This window comes from Glandiceps talaboti, chromosome 4 (genome assembly GCF_964340395.1).
Source record: "Glandiceps talaboti chromosome 4, keGlaTala1.1, whole genome shotgun sequence".
In the NCBI taxonomy this organism is placed as follows: Eukaryota; Metazoa; Hemichordata; class Enteropneusta; family Spengelidae; genus Glandiceps; species Glandiceps talaboti.
Genome location: NC_135552.1, coordinates 23,012,829 through 23,033,138, shown reverse-complemented (window position 1 = coordinate 23,033,138; position 20,310 = coordinate 23,012,829).

The following is a 20,310-nucleotide window of genomic DNA, read 5'->3' as shown; positions in this document are numbered from 1 at the left end:
TAATTTGCATAGCCGTCGGACGCCATATTTTAATACGCGATCAAGAATATAGTGCGATAAAATGATACAGTATTCGTAAAATACGATTTAAAATTTAAGAAAAATACGGGGAAATACTTAGTTATGTGATAAATATATAATTCCATCAAATCAATGTTAGTTTTATGTCATAATGCTCCTCGTATGATTCCACGAACTACAAAATCTCACCTACCAGCTCTCATTTGTATTAGTCTGCGGAATCAAAGTAACAATGATTTCATGGGATTATATATATATATATATATATATATATATATATATATGTTACACCCAATCCGTGAAACTGCTCAATTCATGAAATGTGCAATGTAACTTTGCCCAGTTCATGCAATGGTTTACCTTATGCAATTGAGAGTAAAATTTTTTGGGCAAGAGTTTTGAACTGGGGTGTTGATTATCGAACTGTACTAAAAACACAAGCTACACTGAATTATAATGAAATAGGGATTGTGAAGTGATGAGTTTGTAAATACATGATAATAAAAATGTTTGATTCTTAATCTATTTTGTGTGTGTCCTCTAAAAGATGCTCATTTCATGTACTGGGCATATCTTACCATACCTACTTCAAAACCTGGGTAACACGATTGAGTATTTCATGAACTGGGCAAAGTAACCTAAATGTAAACTAAATGTGGTCAACGGAATTAATTTCAAGACAGCAAAATATTTTACATTCAGAATACAATAGACATTGGTCGAAAATTTCAATGTCGCGGTATTAACTTCTAATGTGAGTCTATTTGTAAGTACACAGCGAATTTATGTGGTCAGTATGCAAATAATGATTTGAACTTATAAGTATCAATGATAGTATCATTTTTATCACACCGCTCAGGGCCATCAGAGTCACCAGCTACCACAACAGTGTCTGCTGTTAGTACTACGACATCTACATCTGGAATAACCACTACAACTGTTACTACTAAAGCAGAAGAGACAACAACTGGTTCAAGTAAAACCAGTACTGAAAGAACAGTCACGACCAAAATGTCAGGTAGTAACATGAAATTGAATATATGCATATGCACTTATGAGGAACAGACTGACAATGCCAAAATCGGCGATAACAGTGATGCGAAATGCAATACTGCAAAACTGGGATAAAAAAGGATTATCATAGCAAGTATATTACAAAGTTTTAGATGGCATTGCATGAAAAGAAAATATTGTGGAAGTTATTAAACTCATCTATATTAGATAGCCCTTAAACGGTTATATCCTGGCGTTATCCAGCAGAAAATTAAACCATGATAGAGTTGTTTGCGTACACCAATCTTGAATGTTTTTTTCCAACATAGCTGAATCTGATAAGCTGCGCTATCGTTACGGCACTAACACATCCCCAAACTAAATCATTCGAAATACCCTCATCTTTGTGATAAATGTCTACCAGTAGCAGACAGTCCTTTCACTAAATATTATAGTAAGCACAACAAAACACTCGATTGGGCATTGAGTTGTCGATGGCAGTCATACAAATTTACTGTTTGAGGACAAACTAAGATATACGAGTTTGATTAACTTTCCTTATGGCTTATTCTACATACTAGTATACCTGTTAATGCAATTTGTCCCACTTGTCTCCTTTAGAGCCCACTGAGACATCGACTGAAATGACGACCCAAAAAGAAAGTAAGTTATATTGATTATTAATCAACTAAATCTTAACAACATTACTGAGGGTTGTTGCTCGAAACCACTGTCGTAGAAACGTCCAAATTTCATGTTTACTTTTTATTTGAAAGGTGAAAGCACAGTGGAACGGACAACATCCACTGTGGTTAGCCCTACAACCGGGGAGAAAACAACTTCAATCTCTACAAAAACGAGTCAGCCAACCACTCAAGGACCTATTTCCAGCACATTTGTTTCAACCGTGACTGAGAAGGTGCCTGTTACTGAAGGTAAATGTACGAATTCAACTTGAACCATCTAATCAAATCCATGAAGAGTTCATGAAATAGTCGGTCATCAATGGTGTTGTTCTGTTCTTTTGTCAACATCCTGAGAGGATGTGTTGATGCTGTAATGTGCATAAAGTCATATCAATCGAATTGTCCATGGTGTCTATGAGTATAAACTGATTGGTGTTTTGATGGTGGATCGGCTCTGACCTTTCCAACCTATACAGTAGTAGCGTTGGTTTGTGCCCGATTTGCATGAACGAGAACTATTACATGATATCGAAACTAATGGGGAGTAGAAGTGTTCCACTATAATGAATATCTTTAATGTGAGTACTACTAATAGCTATTGCTATTGATGGTGTGCCTATTGATTCCATGTAAATACTCTTATTTGATTGATGCCAACGTCTGTAGGTCATATTTCAGTGGATATGAGATCGATATTTTAAACATCCCTTCTGTAACAATTCTTTACAGCTGTCTGCTCAGAGGATTCAACCATGACTGATGAAGACGAATTTGCACCTGTACAAGACCTGGTATATACTGCGTCTGATGGAGAACCTGACAATCTATTTGCAAATAACAACATGTGGATCCCAAAGTCAGATGTATCAGAGTCTTGGTTGCAAGTCGGAATTGATTCTTCAGTTGTACCAGCTAGACTTACTGTTAGTCTACTCAACGTAAAAGTGTATGCCATTGCAGTATCAGAGGATGATTTGACATTTGATCTGCTCAAAAACCCAGAGAAGATTAGCGCCAATGATAGACCCGAGTCCCCAAGCCAACTCACATCCGAAGAAATAGAATCGAATATAAAACCGGAGGTAAATGTCATAATTTTCTTACTGTAAATATTACAACATGGTATCAGTTTAAGGCTATTAATATTGTTATTTTTTCTAAGTAATATGTATCATTTTGAATTGTTTCTCTTGCTTCATTTTCTGTGCAGAACCTCTTCTCAGGAAAGAGCATTGGTGAGATGAACGCCACAGTCATGCTCGGTAATATACCTGATGTAAACTTCATCAGAATATTGCCACAGCAGAACGATAGGAATATGTCAATGGGATTATCCAACGTTGGCATAGATGAATGTTCAAAGATAGGTGAGAAATATGATGCCATCCATTTTCGGGTCTATGAAGTGATTGATGCAAGTATGTTTACATATGAAAACGTTCCTTTGAGAAAAAGGATAAAATATCGTGTTGGCACTAAGCCCTTATGACCCTAACATTCTTCTCTCCAGGATAATTTTGGGTCACATCACGGACGAAAACATTGATTTACCGGACAATATCACTCGCTGTTCTCAGAAATATGCCATTTATTTTAAATATAACACAATGAAACAATATATATATATTTAACAAGGCTATTTTTGACTCTGAGTTAGATTAATACCGTTTTTGCGGCTAGTTATTCTTCAACACGCATGTTAGTCCTTTTTGAGATCAGAATTTGGACAGAAACAAATGATGATGTTTAAAAGACTTAGTGAAGAATTATAAGCAAATAGCGAGAGGTCTTTCAGACACACAAACCTTTTCAAATGCTTATTAAAGACTTGGCTACAAGAAATTCTGCAAACATTTAGCATAGATGCAAACCAAAATAATAACGTCTTTTTCTTAAATTGAGCCATACTGAAAAGGTGAGAAATTCATTCAATCTAATATTGGGGGTTGACAGTGTGACAATGTTATATCCAACTATGTCATAATATACATTTCGCCATATATAATATGTGAATGTAATGATTTCCACAGTAACTACAGTTGCAACAACAGAGACAACTACCATAACTGAGAACAAACCGAGCAGTACAACTGGAGAAGCAACTACCACAACCACAGTGAAAGAGACTACCACAACAACCTCTAGTGGTTAGTATATACATTTATATATATATATATATATATATATATATATATATATATATATATATATATATATATATATATATATATATATATATATATTTATCACATAAATACGTGCATATCTTCTACTGTGTGACGTCAAACAGGGGGTGATTTCAGAGCATACCACCCCTGTTCTACCAAAATATTTTTTTCTCCATACTGTTCGAATATTCGTGCCAATCCTACGCTATGATCAAGTTCATCGTAATAATTACGTGCTTTCAAAATGTAAATGCATACATTACGTTACACGTATCCTTAGATGGCCTGAGTTTCATACGTAGAGGTACTTTTATTATTATTTGATATATTTTATTCTATTTAAAAATCAAGTAGATTATCGATGTAGCACTAGCAGCCGGCAAGCTTACTTCCGATTTTCCATCGAGCTCTGATCTCCGAACTTACACAACCCGAGAAAATATGATTGAAATGACGGCACCAAAGTCGTATTCAGACAAATTCTACTTACTTTTTCAACTAAATTCGATATTACATGTACATCGCAAGGTTATAACCGATCATATTTGTTGAGAAACCACAGAACACTATCAGTGACCGCGACCGATACCATGTATATGGTAAGCTTGACCTCGCGACAGGTCACACGATTATGTAATTTGCATAGCCGTCGGACGCCATATTTTAATACGCGATCAAGAATATAGTGCGATAAAATGATACAGTATTCGTAAAATACGATTTAAAATTTAAGAAAAATACGGGGAAATACTTAGTTATGTGATAAATATATAATTCCATCAAATCAATGTTAGTTTTATGTCATAATGCTCCTCGTATGATTCCACGAACTACAAAATCTCACCTACCAGCTCTCATTTGTATTAGTCTGCGGAATCAAAGTAACAATGATTTCATGGGATTATATATATATATATATATATATATATATATATATATATATATATATATATATATATATATATATATATATATATATATATATATATATATATATATATATATATGTTACACCCAATCCGTGAAACTGCTCAATTCATGAAATGTGCAATGTAACTTTGCCCAGTTCATGCAATGGTTTACCTTATGCAATTGAGAGTAAAATTTTTTGGGCAAGAGTTTTGAACTGGGGTGTTGATTATCGAACTGTACTAAAAACACAAGCTACACTGAATTATAATGAAATAGGGATTGTGAAGTGATGAGTTTGTAAATACATGATAATAAAAATGTTTGATTCTTAATCTATTTTGTGTGTGTCCTCTAAAAGATGCTCATTTCATGTACTGGGCATATCTTACCATACCTACTTCAAAACCTGGGTAACACGATTGAGTATTTCATGAACTGGGCAAAGTAACCTAAATGTAAACTAAATGTGGTCAACGGAATTAATTTCAAGACAGCAAAATATTTTACATTCAGAATACAATAGACATTGGTCGAAAATTTCAATGTCGCGGTATTAACTTCTAATGTGAGTCTCTTTATTTGTAAGTACACAGCGAATTTATGTGGTCAGTATGCAAATAATGATTTGAACTTATAAGTATCAATGATAGTATCATTTTTATCACACCGCTCAGGGCCATCAGAGTCACCAGCTACCACAACAGTGTCTGCTGTTAGTACTACGACATCTACATCTGGAATAACCACTACAACTGTTACTACTAAAGCAGAAGAGACAACAACTGGTTCAAGTAAAACCAGTACTGAAAGAACAGTCACGACCAAAATGTCAGGTAGTAACATGAAATTGAATATATGCATATGCACTTATGAGGAACAGACTGACAATGCCAAAATCGGCGATAACAGTGATGCGAAATGCAATACTGCAAAACTGGGATAAAAAAGGATTATCATAGCAAGTATATTACAAAGTTTTAGATGGCATTGCATGAAAAGAAAATATTGTGGAAGTTATTAAACTCATCTATATTAGATAGCCCTTAAACGGTTATATCCTGGCGTTATCCAGCAGAAAATTAAACCATGATAGAGTTGTTTGCGTACACCAATCTTGAATGTTTTTTTCCAACATAGCTGAATCTGATAAGCTGCGCTATCGTTACGGCACTAACACATCCCCAAACTAAATCATTCGAAATACCCTCATCTTTGTGATAAATGTCTACCAGTAGCAGACAGTCCTTTCACTAAATATTATAGTAAGCACAACAAAACACTCGATTGGGCATTGAGTTGTCGATGGCAGTCATACAAATTTACTGTTTGAGGACAAACTAAGATATACGAGTTTGATTAACTTTCCTTATGGCTTATTCTACATACTAGTATACCTGTTAATGCAATTTGTCCCACTTGTCTCCTTTAGAGCCCACTGAGACATCGACTGAAATGACGACCCAAAAAGAAAGTAAGTTATATTGATTATTAATCAACTAAATCTTAACAACATTACTGAGGGTTGTTGCTCGAAACCACTGTCGTAGAAACGTCCAAATTTCATGTTTACTTTTTATTTGAAAGGTGAAAGCACAGTGGAACGGACAACATCCACTGTGGTTAGCCCTACAACCGGGGAGAAAACAACTTCAATCTCTACAAAAACGAGTCAGCCAACCACTCAAGGACCTATTTCCAGCACATTTGTTTCAACCGTGACTGAGAAGGTGCCTGTTACTGAAGGTAAATGTACGAATTCAACTTGAACCATCTAATCAAATCCATGAAGAGTTCATGAAATAGTCGGTCATCAATGGTGTTGTTCTGTTCTTTTGTCAACATCCTGAGAGGATGTGTTGATGCTGTAATGTGCATAAAGTCATATCAATCGAATTGTCCATGGTGTCTATGAGTATAAACTGATTGGTGTTTTGATGGTGGATCGGCTCTGACCTTTCCAACCTATACAGTAGTAGCGTTGGTTTGTGCCCGATTTGCATGAACGAGAACTATTACATGATATCGAAACTAATGGGGAGTAGAAGTGTTCCACTATAATGAATATCTTTAATGTGAGTACTACTAATAGCTATTGCTATTGATGGTGTGCCTATTGATTCCATGTAAATACTCTTATTTGATTGATGCCAACGTCTGTAGGTCATATTTCAGTGGATATGAGATCGATATTTTAAACATCCCTTCTGTAACAATTCTTTACAGCTGTCTGCTCAGAGGATTCAACCATGACTGATGAAGACGAATTTGCACCTGTACAAGACCTGGTATATACTGCGTCTGATGGAGAACCTGACAATCTATTTGCAAATAACAACATGTGGATCCCAAAGTCAGATGTATCAGAGTCTTGGTTGCAAGTCGGAATTGATTCTTCAGTTGTACCAGCTAGACTTACTGTTAGTCTACTCAACGTAAAAGTGTATGCCATTGCAGTATCAGAGGATGATTTGACATTTGATCTGCTCAAAAACCCAGAGAAGATTAGCGCCAATGATAGACCCGAGTCCCCAAGCCAACTCACATCCGAAGAAATAGAATCGAATATAAAACCGGAGGTAAATGTCATAATTTTCTTACTGTAAATATTACAACATGGTATCAGTTTAAGGCTATTAATATTGTTATTTTTTCTAAGTAATATGTATCATTTTGAATTGTTTCTCTTGCTTCATTTTCTGTGCAGAACCTCTTCTCAGGAAAGAGCATTGGTGAGATGAACGCCACAGTCATGCTCGGTAATATACCTGATGTAAACTTCATCAGAATATTGCCACAGCAGAACGATAGGAATATGTCAATGGGATTATCCGACGTTGGCATAGATGAATGTTCAAAGATAGGTGAGAAATATGATGCCATCCATTTTCGGGTCTATGAAGTGATTGATGCAAGTATGTTTACATATGAAAACGTTCCTTTGAGAAAAAGGATAAAATATCGTGTTGGCACTAAGCCCTTATGACCCTAACATTCTTCTCTCCAGGATAATTTTGGGTCACATCACGGACGAAAACATTGATTTACCGGACAATATCACTCGCTGTTCTCAGAAATATGCCATTTATTTTAAATATAACACAATGAAACAATATATATATATATTTAACAAGGCTATTTTTGACTCTGAGTTAGATTAATACCGTTTTTGCGGCTAGTTATTCTTCAACACGCATGTTAGTCCTTTTTGAGATCAGAATTTGGACAGAAACAAATGATGATGTTTAAAAGACTTAGTGAAGAATTATAAGCAAATAGCGAGAGGTCTTTCAGACACACAAACCCTTTCAAATGCTTATTAAAGACTTGGCTACAAGAAATTCTGCAAACATTTAGCATAGATGCAAACCAAAATAATAACGTCTTTTTCTTAAATTGAGCCATACTGAAAAGGTGAGAAATTCATTCAATCTAATATTGGGGGTTGACAGTGTGACAATGTTATATCCAACTATGTCATAATATACATTTCGCCATATATAATATGTGAATGTAATGATTTCCACAGTAACTACAGTTGCAACAACAGAGACAACTACCATAACTGAGAACAAACCGAGCAGTACAACTGGAGAAGCAACTACCACAACCACAGTGAAAGAGACTACCACAACAACCTCTAGTGGTTAGTATATACATTTATATATATATATATATATATATATATATATATATATATATATATATATATATATATATATATCACATAAATACGTGCATATCTTCTACTGTGTGACGTCAAACAGGGGGTGATTTCAGAGCATACCACCCCTGTTCTACCAAAATATTTTTTTCTCCATACTGTTCGAATATTCGTGCCAATCCTACGCTATGATCAAGTTCATCGTAATAATTACGTGCTTTCAAAATGTAAATGCATACATTACGTTACACGTATCCTTAGATGGCCTGAGTTTCATACGTAGAGGTACTTTTATTATTATTTGATATATTTTATTCTATTTAAAAATCAAGTAGATTATCGATGTAGCACTAGCAGCCGGCAAGCTTACTTCCGATTTTCCATCGAGCTCTGATCTCCGAACTTACACAACCCGAGAAAATATGATTGAAATGACGGCACCAAAGTCGTATTCAGACAAATTCTACTTACTTTTTCAACTAAATTCGATATTACATGTACATCGCAAGGTTATAACCGATCATATTTGTTGAGAAACCACAGAACACTATCAGTGACCGCGACCGATACCATGTATATGGTAAGCTTGACCTCGCGACAGGTCACACGATTATGTAATTTGCATAGCCGTCGGACGCCATATTTTAATACGCGATCAAGAATATAGTGCGATAAAATGATACAGTATTCGTAAAATACGATTTAAAATTTAAGAAAAATACGGGGAAATACTTAGTTATGTGATAAATATATAATTCCATCAAATCAATGTTAGTTTTATGTCATAATGCTCCTCGTATGATTCCACGAACTACAAAATCTCACCTACCAGCTCTCATTTGTATTAGTCTGCGGAATCAAAGTAACAATGATTTCATGGGATTATATATATATATATATATATATATATATATATATATATATATATATATATATATATATATATATATATATATATATATATATATATATATATATATATATGTTACACCCAATCCGTGAAACTGCTCAATTCATGAAATGTGCAATGTAACTTTGCCCAGTTCATGCAATGGTTTACCTTATGCAATTGAGAGTAAAATTTTTTGGGCAAGAGTTTTGAACTGGGGTGTTGATTATCGAACTGTACTAAAAACACAAGCTACACTGAATTATAATGAAATAGGGATTGTGAAGTGATGAGTTTGTAAATACATGATAATAAAAATGTTTGATTCTTAATCTATTTTGTGTGTGTCCTCTAAAAGATGCTCATTTCATGTACTGGGCATATCTTACCATACCTACTTCAAAACCTGGGTAACACGATTGAGTATTTCATGAACTGGGCAAAGTAACCTAAATGTAAACTAAATGTGGTCAACGGAATTAATTTCAAGACAGCAAAATATTTTACATTCAGAATACAATAGACATTGGTCGAAAATTTCAATGTCGCGGTATTAACTTCTAATGTGAGTCACTTTATTTGTAAGTACACAGCGAATTTATGTGGTCAGTATGCAAATAATGATTTGAACTTATAAGTATCAATGATAGTATCATTTTTATCACACCGCTCAGGGCCATCAGAGTCACCAGCTACCACAACAGTGTCTGCTGTTAGTACTACGACATCTACATCTGGAATAACCACTACAACTGTTACTACTAAAGCAGAAGAGACAACAACTGGTTCAAGTAAAACCAGTACTGAAAGAACAGTCACGACCAAAATGTCAGGTAGTAACATGAAATTGAATATATGCATATGCACTTATGAGGAACAGACTGACAATGCCAAAATCGGCGATAACAATGATGCGAAATGCAATACTGCAAAACTGGGATAAAAAAGGATTATCATAGCAAGTATATTACAAAGTTTTAGATGGCATTGCATGAAAAGAAAATATTGTGGAAGTTATTAAACTCATCTATATTAGATAGCCCTTAAACGGTTATATCCTGGCGTTATCCAGCAGAAAATTAAACCATGATAGAGTTGTTTGCGTACACCAATCTTGAATGTTTTTTTCCAACATAGCTGAATCTGATAAGCTGCGCTATCGTTACGGCACTAACACATCCCCAAACTAAATCATTCGAAATACCCTCATCTTTGTGATAAATGTCTACCAGTAGCAGACAGTCCTTTCACTAAATATTATAGTAAGCACAACAAAACACTCGATTGGGCATTGAGTTGTCGATGGCAGTCATACAAATTTACTGTTTGAGGACAAACTAAGATATACGAGTTTGATTAACTTTCCTTATGGCTTATTCTACATACTAGTATACCTGTTAATGCAATTTGTCCCACTTGTCTCCTTTAGAGCCCACTGAGACATCGACTGAAATGACGACCCAAAAAGAAAGTAAGTTATATTGATTATTAATCAACTAAATCTTAACAACATTACTGAGGGTTGTTGCTCGAAACCACTGTCGTAGAAACGTCCAAATTTCATGTTTACTTTTTATTTGAAAGGTGAAAGCACAGTGGAACGGACAACATCCACTGTGGTTAGCCCTACAACCGGGGAGAAAACAACTTCAATCTCTACAAAAACGAGTCAGCCAACCACTCAAGGACCTATTTCCAGCACATTTGTTTCAACCGTGACTGAGAAGGTGCCTGTTACTGAAGGTAAATGTACGAATTCAACTTGAACCATCTAATCAAATCCATGAAGAGTTCATGAAATAGTCGGTCATCAATGGTGTTGTTCTGTTCTTTTGTCAACATCCTGAGAGGATGTGTTGATGCTGTAATGTGCATAAAGTCATATCAATCGAATTGTCCATGGTGTCTATGAGTATAAACTGATTGGTGTTTTGATGGTGGATCGGCTCTGACCTTTCCAACCTATACAGTAGTAGCGTTGGTTTGTGCCCGATTTGCATGAACGAGAACTATTACATGATATCGAAACTAATGGGGAGTAGAAGTGTTCAACTATAATGAATATCTTTAATGTGAGTACTACTAATAGCTATTGCTATTGATGGTGTGCCTATTGATTCCATGTAAATACTCTTATTTGATTGATGCCAACGTCTGTAGGTCATATTTCAGTGGATATGAGATCGATATTTTAAACATCCCTTCTGTAACAATTCTTTACAGCTGTCTGCTCAGAGGATTCAACCATGACTGATGAAGACGAATTTGCACCTGTACAAGACCTGGTATATACTGCGTCTGATGGAGAACCTGACAATCTATTTGCAAATAACAACATGTGGATCCCAAAGTCAGATGTATCAGAGTCTTGGTTGCAAGTCGGAATTGATTCTTCAGTTGTACCAGCTAGACTTACTGTTAGTCTACTCAACGTAAAAGTGTATGCCATTGCAGTATCAGAGGATGATTTGACATTTGATCTGCTCAAAAACCCAGAGAAGATTAGCGCCAATGATAGACCCGAGTCCCCAAGCCAACTCACATCCGAAGAAATAGAATCGAATATAAAACCGGAGGTAAATGTCATAATTTTCTTACTGTAAATATTACAACATGGTATCAGTTTAAGGCTATTAATATTGTTATTTTTTCTAAGTAATATGTATCATTTTGAATTGTTTCTCTTGCTTCATTTTCTGTGCAGAACCTCTTCTCAGGAAAGAGCATTGGTGAGATGAACGCCACAGTCATGCTCGGTAATATACCTGATGTAAACTTCATCAGAATATTGCCACAGCAGAACGATAGGAATATGTCAATGGGATTATCCGACGTTGGCATAGATGAATGTTCAAAGATAGGTGAGAAATATGATGCCATCCATTTTCGGGTCTATGAAGTGATTGATGCAAGTATGTTTACATATGAAAACGTTCCTTTGAGAAAAAGGATAAAATATCGTGTTGGCACTAAGCCCTTATGACCCTAACATTCTTCTCTCCAGGATAATTTTGGGTCACATCACGGACGAAAACATTGATTTACCGGACAATATCACTCGCTGTTCTCAGAAATATGCCATTTATTTTAAATATAACACAATGAAACAATATATATATATTTAACAAGGCTATTTTTGACTCTGAGTTAGATTAATACCGTTTTTGCGGCTAGTTATTCTTCAACACGCATGTTAGTCCTTTTTGAGATCAGAATTTGGACAGAAACAAATGATGATGTTTAAAAGACTTAGTGAAGAATTATAAGCAAATAGCGAGAGGTCTTTCAGACACACAAACCTTTTCAAATGCTTATTAAAGACTTGGCTACAAGAAATTCTGCAAACATTTAGCATAGATGCAAACCAAAATAATAACGTCTTTTTCTTAAATTGAGCCATACTGAAAAGGTGAGAAATTCATTCAATCTAATATTGGGGGTTGACAGTGTGACAATGTTATATCCAACTATGTCATAATATACATTTCGCCATATATAATATGTGAATGTAATGATTTCCACAGTAACTACAGTTGCAACAACAGAGACAACTACCATAACTGAGAACAAACCGAGCAGTACAACTGGAGAAGCAACTACCACAACCACAGTGAAAGAGACTACCACAACAACCTCTAGTGGTTAGTATATACATTTATATATATATATATATATATATATATATATATATATATATATATATATATATATATATATATTTATATATATATTTATCACATAAATACGTGCATATCTTCTACTGTGTGACGTCAAACAGGGGGTGATTTCAGAGCATACCACCCCTGTTCTACCAAAATATTTTTTTCTCCATACTGTTCGAATATTCGTGCCAATCCTACGCTATGATCAAGTTCATCGTAATAATTACGTGCTTTCAAAATGTAAATGCATACATTACGTTACACGTATCCTTAGATGGCCTGAGTTTCATACGTAGAGGTACTTTTATTATTATTTGATATATTTTATTCTATTTAAAAATCAAGTAGATTATCGATGTAGCACTAGCAGCCGGCAAGCTTACTTCCGATTTTCCATCGAGCTCTGATCTCCGAACTTACACAACCCGAGAAAATATGATTGAAATGACGGCACCAAAGTCGTATTCAGACAAATTCTACTTACTTTTTCAACTAAATTCGATATTACATGTACATCGCAAGGTTATAACCGATCATATTTGTTGAGAAACCACAGAACACTATCAGTGACCGCGACCGATACCATGTATATGGTAAGCTTGACCTCGCGACAGGTCACACGATTATGTAATTTGCATAGCCGTCGGACGCCATATTTTAATACGCGATCAAGAATATAGTGCGATAAAATGATACAGTATTCGTAAAATACGATTTAAAATTTAAGAAAAATACGGGGAAATACTTAGTTATGTGATAAATATATAATTCCATCAAATCAATGTTAGTTTTATGTCATAATGCTCCTCGTATGATTCCACGAACTACAAAATCTCACCTACCAGCTCTCATTTGTATTAGTCTGCGGAATCAAAGTAACAATGATTTCATGGGATTATATATATATATATATATATATATATATATATATATATATATATATATATATATATATATATATATATATATATATATATATATATATATATATATATATATATATATATATATATATATATATATATATATATATATGTTACACCCAATCCGTGAAACTGCTCAATTCATGAAATGTGCAATGTAACTTTGCCCAGTTCATGCAATGGTTTACCTTATGCAATTGAGAGTAAAATTTTTTGGGCAAGAGTTTTGAACTGGGGTGTTGATTATCGAACTGTACTAAAAACACAAGCTACACTGAATTATAATGAAATAGGGATTGTGAAGTGATGAGTTTGTAAATACATGATAATAAAAATGTTTGATTCTTAATCTATTTTGTGTGTGTCCTCTAAAAGATGCTCATTTCATGTACTGGGCATATCTTACCATACCTACTTCAAAACCTGGGTAACACGATTGAGTATTTCATGAACTGGGCAAAGTAACCTAAATGTAAACTAAATGTGGTCAACGGAATTAATTTCAAGACAGCAAAATATTTTACATTCAGAATACAATAGACATTGGTCGAAAATTTCAATGTCGCGGTATTAACTTCTAATGTGAGTCTCTTTATTTGTAAGTACACAGCGAATTTATGTGGTCAGTATGCAAATAATGATTTGAACTTATAAGTATCAATGATAGTATCATTTTTATCACACCGCTCAGGGCCATCAGAGTCACCAGCTACCACAACAGTGTCTGCTGTTAGTACTACGACATCTACATCTGGAATAACCACTACAACTGTTACTACTAAAGCAGAAGAGACAACAACTGGTTCAAGTAAAACCAGTACTGAAAGAACAGTCACGACCAAAATGTCAGGTAGTAACATGAAATTGAATATATGCATATGCACTTATGAGGAACAGACTGACAATGCCAAAATCGGCGATAACAATGATGCGAAATGCAATACTGCAAAACTGGGATAAAAAAGGATTATCATAGCAAGTATATTACAAAGTTTTAGATGGCATTGCATGAAAAGAAAATATTGTGGAAGTTATTAAACTCATCTATATTAGATAGCCCTTAAACGGTTATATCCTGGCGTTATCCAGCAGAAAATTAAACCATGATAGAGTTGTTTGCGTACACCAATCTTGAATGTTTTTTTCCAACATAGCTGAATCTGATAAGCTGCGCTATCGTTACGGCACTAACACATCCCCAAACTAAATCATTCGAAATACCCTCATCTTTGTGATAAATGTCTACCAGTAGCAGACAGTCCTTTCACTAAATATTATAGTAAGCACAACAAAACACTCGATTGGGCATTGAGTTGTCGATGGCAGTCATACAAATTTACTGTTTGAGGACAAACTAAGATATACGAGTTTGATTAACTTTCCTTATGGCTTATTCTACATACTAGTATACCTGTTAATGCAATTTGTCCCACTTGTCTCCTTTAGAGCCCACTGAGACATCGACTGAAATGACGACCCAAAAAGAAAGTAAGTTATATTGATTATTAATCAACTAAATCTTAACAACATTACTGAGGGTTGTTGCTCGAAACCACTGTCGTAGAAACGTCCAAATTTCATGTTTACTTTTTATTTGAAAGGTGAAAGCACAGTGGAACGGACAACATCCACTGTGGTTAGCCCTACAACCGGGGAGAAAACAACTTCAATCTCTACAAAAACGAGTCAGCCAACCACTCAAGGACCTATTTCCAGCACATTTGTTTCAACCGTGACTGAGAAGGTGCCTGTTACTGAAGGTAAATGTACGAATTCAACTTGAACCATCTAATCAAATCCATGAAGAGTTCATGAAATAGTCGGTCATCAATGGTGTTGTTCTGTTCTTTTGTCAACATCCTGAGAGGATGTGTTGATGCTGTAATGTGCATAAAGTCATATCAATCGAATTGTCCATGGTGTCTATGAGTATAAACTGATTGGTGTTTTGATGGTGGATCGGCTCTGACCTTTCCAACCTATACAGTAGTAGCGTTGGTTTGTGCCCGATTTGCATGAACGAGAACTATTACATGATATCGAAACTAATGGGGAGTAGAAGTGTTCAACTATAATGAATATCTTTAATGTGAGTACTACTAATAGCTATTGCTATTGATGGTGTGCCTATTGATTCCATGTAAATACTCTTATTTGATTGATGCCAACGTCTGTAGGTCATATTTCAGTGGATATGAGATCGATATTTTAAACATCCCTTCTGTAACAATTCTTTACAGCTGTCTGCTCAGAGGATTCAACCATGACTGATGAAGACGAATTTGCACCTGTACAAGACCTGGTATATACTGCGTCTGATGGAGAACCTGACAATCTATTTGCAAATAACAACATGTGGATCCCAAAGTCAGATGTATCAGAGTCTTGGTTGCAAGTCGGAATTGATTCTTCAGTTGTACCAGCTAGACTTACTGTTAGTCTACTCAACGTAAAAGTGTATGCCATTGCAGTATCAGAGGATGATTTGACATTTGATCTGCTCAAAAACCCAGAGAAGATTAGCGCCAATGATAGACCCGAGTCCCCAAGCCAACTCACATCCGAAGAAATAGAATCGAATATAAAACCGGAGGTAAATGTCATAATTTTCTTACTGTAAATATTACAACATGGTATCAGTTTAAGGCTATTAATATTGTTATTTTTTCTAAGTAATATGTATCATTTTGAATTGTTTCTCTTGCTTCATTTTCTGTGCAGAACCTCTTCTCAGGAAAGAGCATTGGTGAGATGAACGCCACAGTCATGCTCGGTAATATACCTGATGTAAACTTCATCAGAATATTGCCACAGCAGAACGATAGGAATATGTCAATGGGATTATCCGACGTTGGCATAGATGAATGTTCAAAGATAGGTGAGAAATATGATGCCATCCATTTTCGGGTCTATGAAGTGATTGATGCAAGTATGTTTACATATGAAAACGTTCCTTTGAGAAAAAGGATAAAATATCGTGTTGGCACTAAGCCCTTATGACCCTAACATTCTTCTCTCCAGGATAATTTTGGGTCACATCACGGACGAAAACATTGATTTACCGGACAATATCACTCGCTGTTCTCAGAAATATGCCATTTATTTTAAATATAACACAATGAAACAATATATATATATTTAACAAGGCTATTTTTGACTCTGAGTTAGATTAATACCGTTTTTGCGGCTAGTTATTCTTCAACACGCATGTTAGTCCTTTTTGAGATCAGAATTTGGACAGAAACAAATGATGATGTTTAAAAGACTTAGTGAAGAATTATAAGCAAATAGCGAGAGGTCTTTCAGACACACAAACCTTTTCAAATGCTTATTAAAGACTTGGCTACAAGAAATTCTGCAAACATTTAGCATAGATGCAAACCAAAATAATAACGTCTTTTTCTTAAATTGAGCCATACTGAAAAGGTGAGAAATTCATTCAATCTAATATTGGGGGTTGACAGTGTGACAATGTTATATCCAACTATGTCATAATATACATTTCGCCATATATAATATGTGAATGTAATGATTTCCACAGTAACTACAGTTGCAACAACAGAGACAACTACCATAACTGAGAACAAACCGAGCAGTACAACTGGAGAAGCAACTACCACAACCACAGTGAAAGAGACTACCACAACAACCTCTAGTGGTTAGTATATACATTTATATATATATATATATATATATATATATATATATATATATATATATATATATATATATATATATATATATATATATATATATATTATATATATATTTATCACATAAATACGTGCATATCTTCTACTGTGTGACGTCAAACAGGGGGTGATTTCAGAGCATACCACCCCTGTTCTACCAAAATATTTTTTTCTCCATACTGTTCGAATATTCGTGCCAATCCTACGCTATGATCAAGTTCATCGTAATAATTACGTGCTTTCAAAATGTAAATGCATACATTACGTTACACGTATCCTTAGATGGCCTGAGTTTCATACGTAGAGGTACTTTTATTATTATTTGATATATTTTATTCTATTTAAAAATCAAGTAGATTATCGATGTAGCACTAGCAGCCGGCAAGCTTACTTCCGATTTTCCATCGAGCTCTGATCTCCGAACTTACACAACCCGAGAAAATATGATTGAAATGACGGCACCAAAGTCGTATTCAGACAAATTCTACTTACTTTTTCAACTAAATTCGATATTACATGTACATCGCAAGGTTATAACCGATCATATTTGTTGAGAAACCACAGAACACTATCAGTGACCGCGACCGATACCATGTATATGGTAAGCTTGACCTCGCGACAGGTCACACGATTATGTAATTTGCATAGCCGTCGGACGCCATATTTTAATACGCGATCAAGAATATAGTGCGATAAAATGATACAGTATTCGTAAAATACGATTTAAAATTTAAGAAAAATACGGGGAAATACTTAGTTATGTGATAAATATATAATTCCATCAAATCAATGTTAGTTTTATGTCATAATGCTCCTCGTATGATTCCACGAACTACAAAATCTCACCTACCAGCTCTCATTTGTATTAGTCTGCGGAATCAAAGTAACAATGATTTCATGGGATTATATATATATATATATATATATATATATATATATATATATATATATATATATATATATATATATATATATATATATATATATATATATATATATATATATATATATATATATGTTACACCCAATCCGTGAAACTGCTCAATTCATGAAATGTGCAATGTAACTTTGCCCAGTTCATGCAATGGTTTACCTTATGCAATTGAGAGTAAAATTTTTTGGGCAAGAGTTTTGAACTGGGGTGTTGATTATCGAACTGTACTAAAAACACAAGCTACACTGAATTATAATGAAATAGGGATTGTGAAGTGATGAGTTTGTAAATACATGATAATAAAAATGTTTGATTCTTAATCTATTTTGTGTGTGTCCTCTAAAAGATGCTCATTTCATGTACTGGGCATATCTTACCATACCTACTTCAAAACCTGGGTAACACGATTGAGTATTTCATGAACTGGGCAAAGTAACCTAAATGTAAACTAAATGTGGTCAACGGAATTAATTTCAAGACAGCAAAATATTTTACATTCAGAATACAATAGACATTGGTCGAAAATTTCAATGTCGCGGTATTAACTTCTAATGTGAGTCTCTTTATTTGTAAGTACACAGCGAATTTATGTGGTCAGTATGCAAATAATGATTTGAACTTATAAGTATCAATGATAGTATCATTTTTATCACACCGCTCAGGGCCATCAGAGTCACCAGCTACCACAACAGTGTCTGCTGTTAGTACTACGACATCTACATCTGGAATAACCACTACAACTGTTACTACTAAAGCAGAAGAGACAACAACTGGTTCAAGTAAAACCAGTACTGAAAGAACAGTCACGACCAAAATGTCAGGTAGTAACATGAAATTGAATATATGCATATGCACTTATGAGGAACAGACTGACAATGCCAAAATCGGCGATAACAATGATGCGAAATGCAATACTGCAAAACTGGGATAAAAAAGGATTATCATAGCAAGTATATTACAAAGTTTTAGATGGCATTGCATGAAAAGAAAATATTGTGGAAGTTATTAAACTCATCTATATTAGATAGCCCTTAAACGGTTATATCCTGGCGTTATCCAGCAGAAAATTAAACCATGATAGAGTTGTTTGCGTACACCAATCTTGAATGTTTTTTTCCAACATAGCTGAATCTGATAAGCTGCGCTATCGTTACGGCACTAACACATCCCCAAACTAAATCATTCGAAATACCCTCATCTTTGTGATAAATGTCTACCAGTAGCAGACAGTCCTTTCACTAAATATTATAGTAAGCACAACAAAACACTCGATTGGGCATTGAGTTGTCGATGGCAGTCATACAAATTTACTGTTTGAGGACAAACTAAGATATACGAGTTTGATTAACTTTCCTTATGGCTTATTCTACATACTAGTATACCTGTTAATGCAATTTGTCCCACTTGTCTCCTTTAGAGCCCACTGAGACATCGACTGAAATGACGACCCAAAAAGAAAGTAAGTTATATTGATTATTAATCAACTAAATCTTAACAACATTACTGAGGGTTGTTGCTCGAAACCACTGTCGTAGAAACGTCCAAATTTCATGTTTACTTTTTATTTGAAAGGTGAAAGCACAGTGGAACGGACAACATCCACTGTGGTTAGCCCTACAACCGGGGAGAAAACAACTTCAATCTCTACAAAAACGAGTCAGCCAACCACTCAAGGACCTATTTCCAGCACATTTGTTTCAACCGTGACTGAGAAGGTGCCTGTTACTGAAGGTAAATGTACGAATTCAACTTGAACCATCTAATCAAAT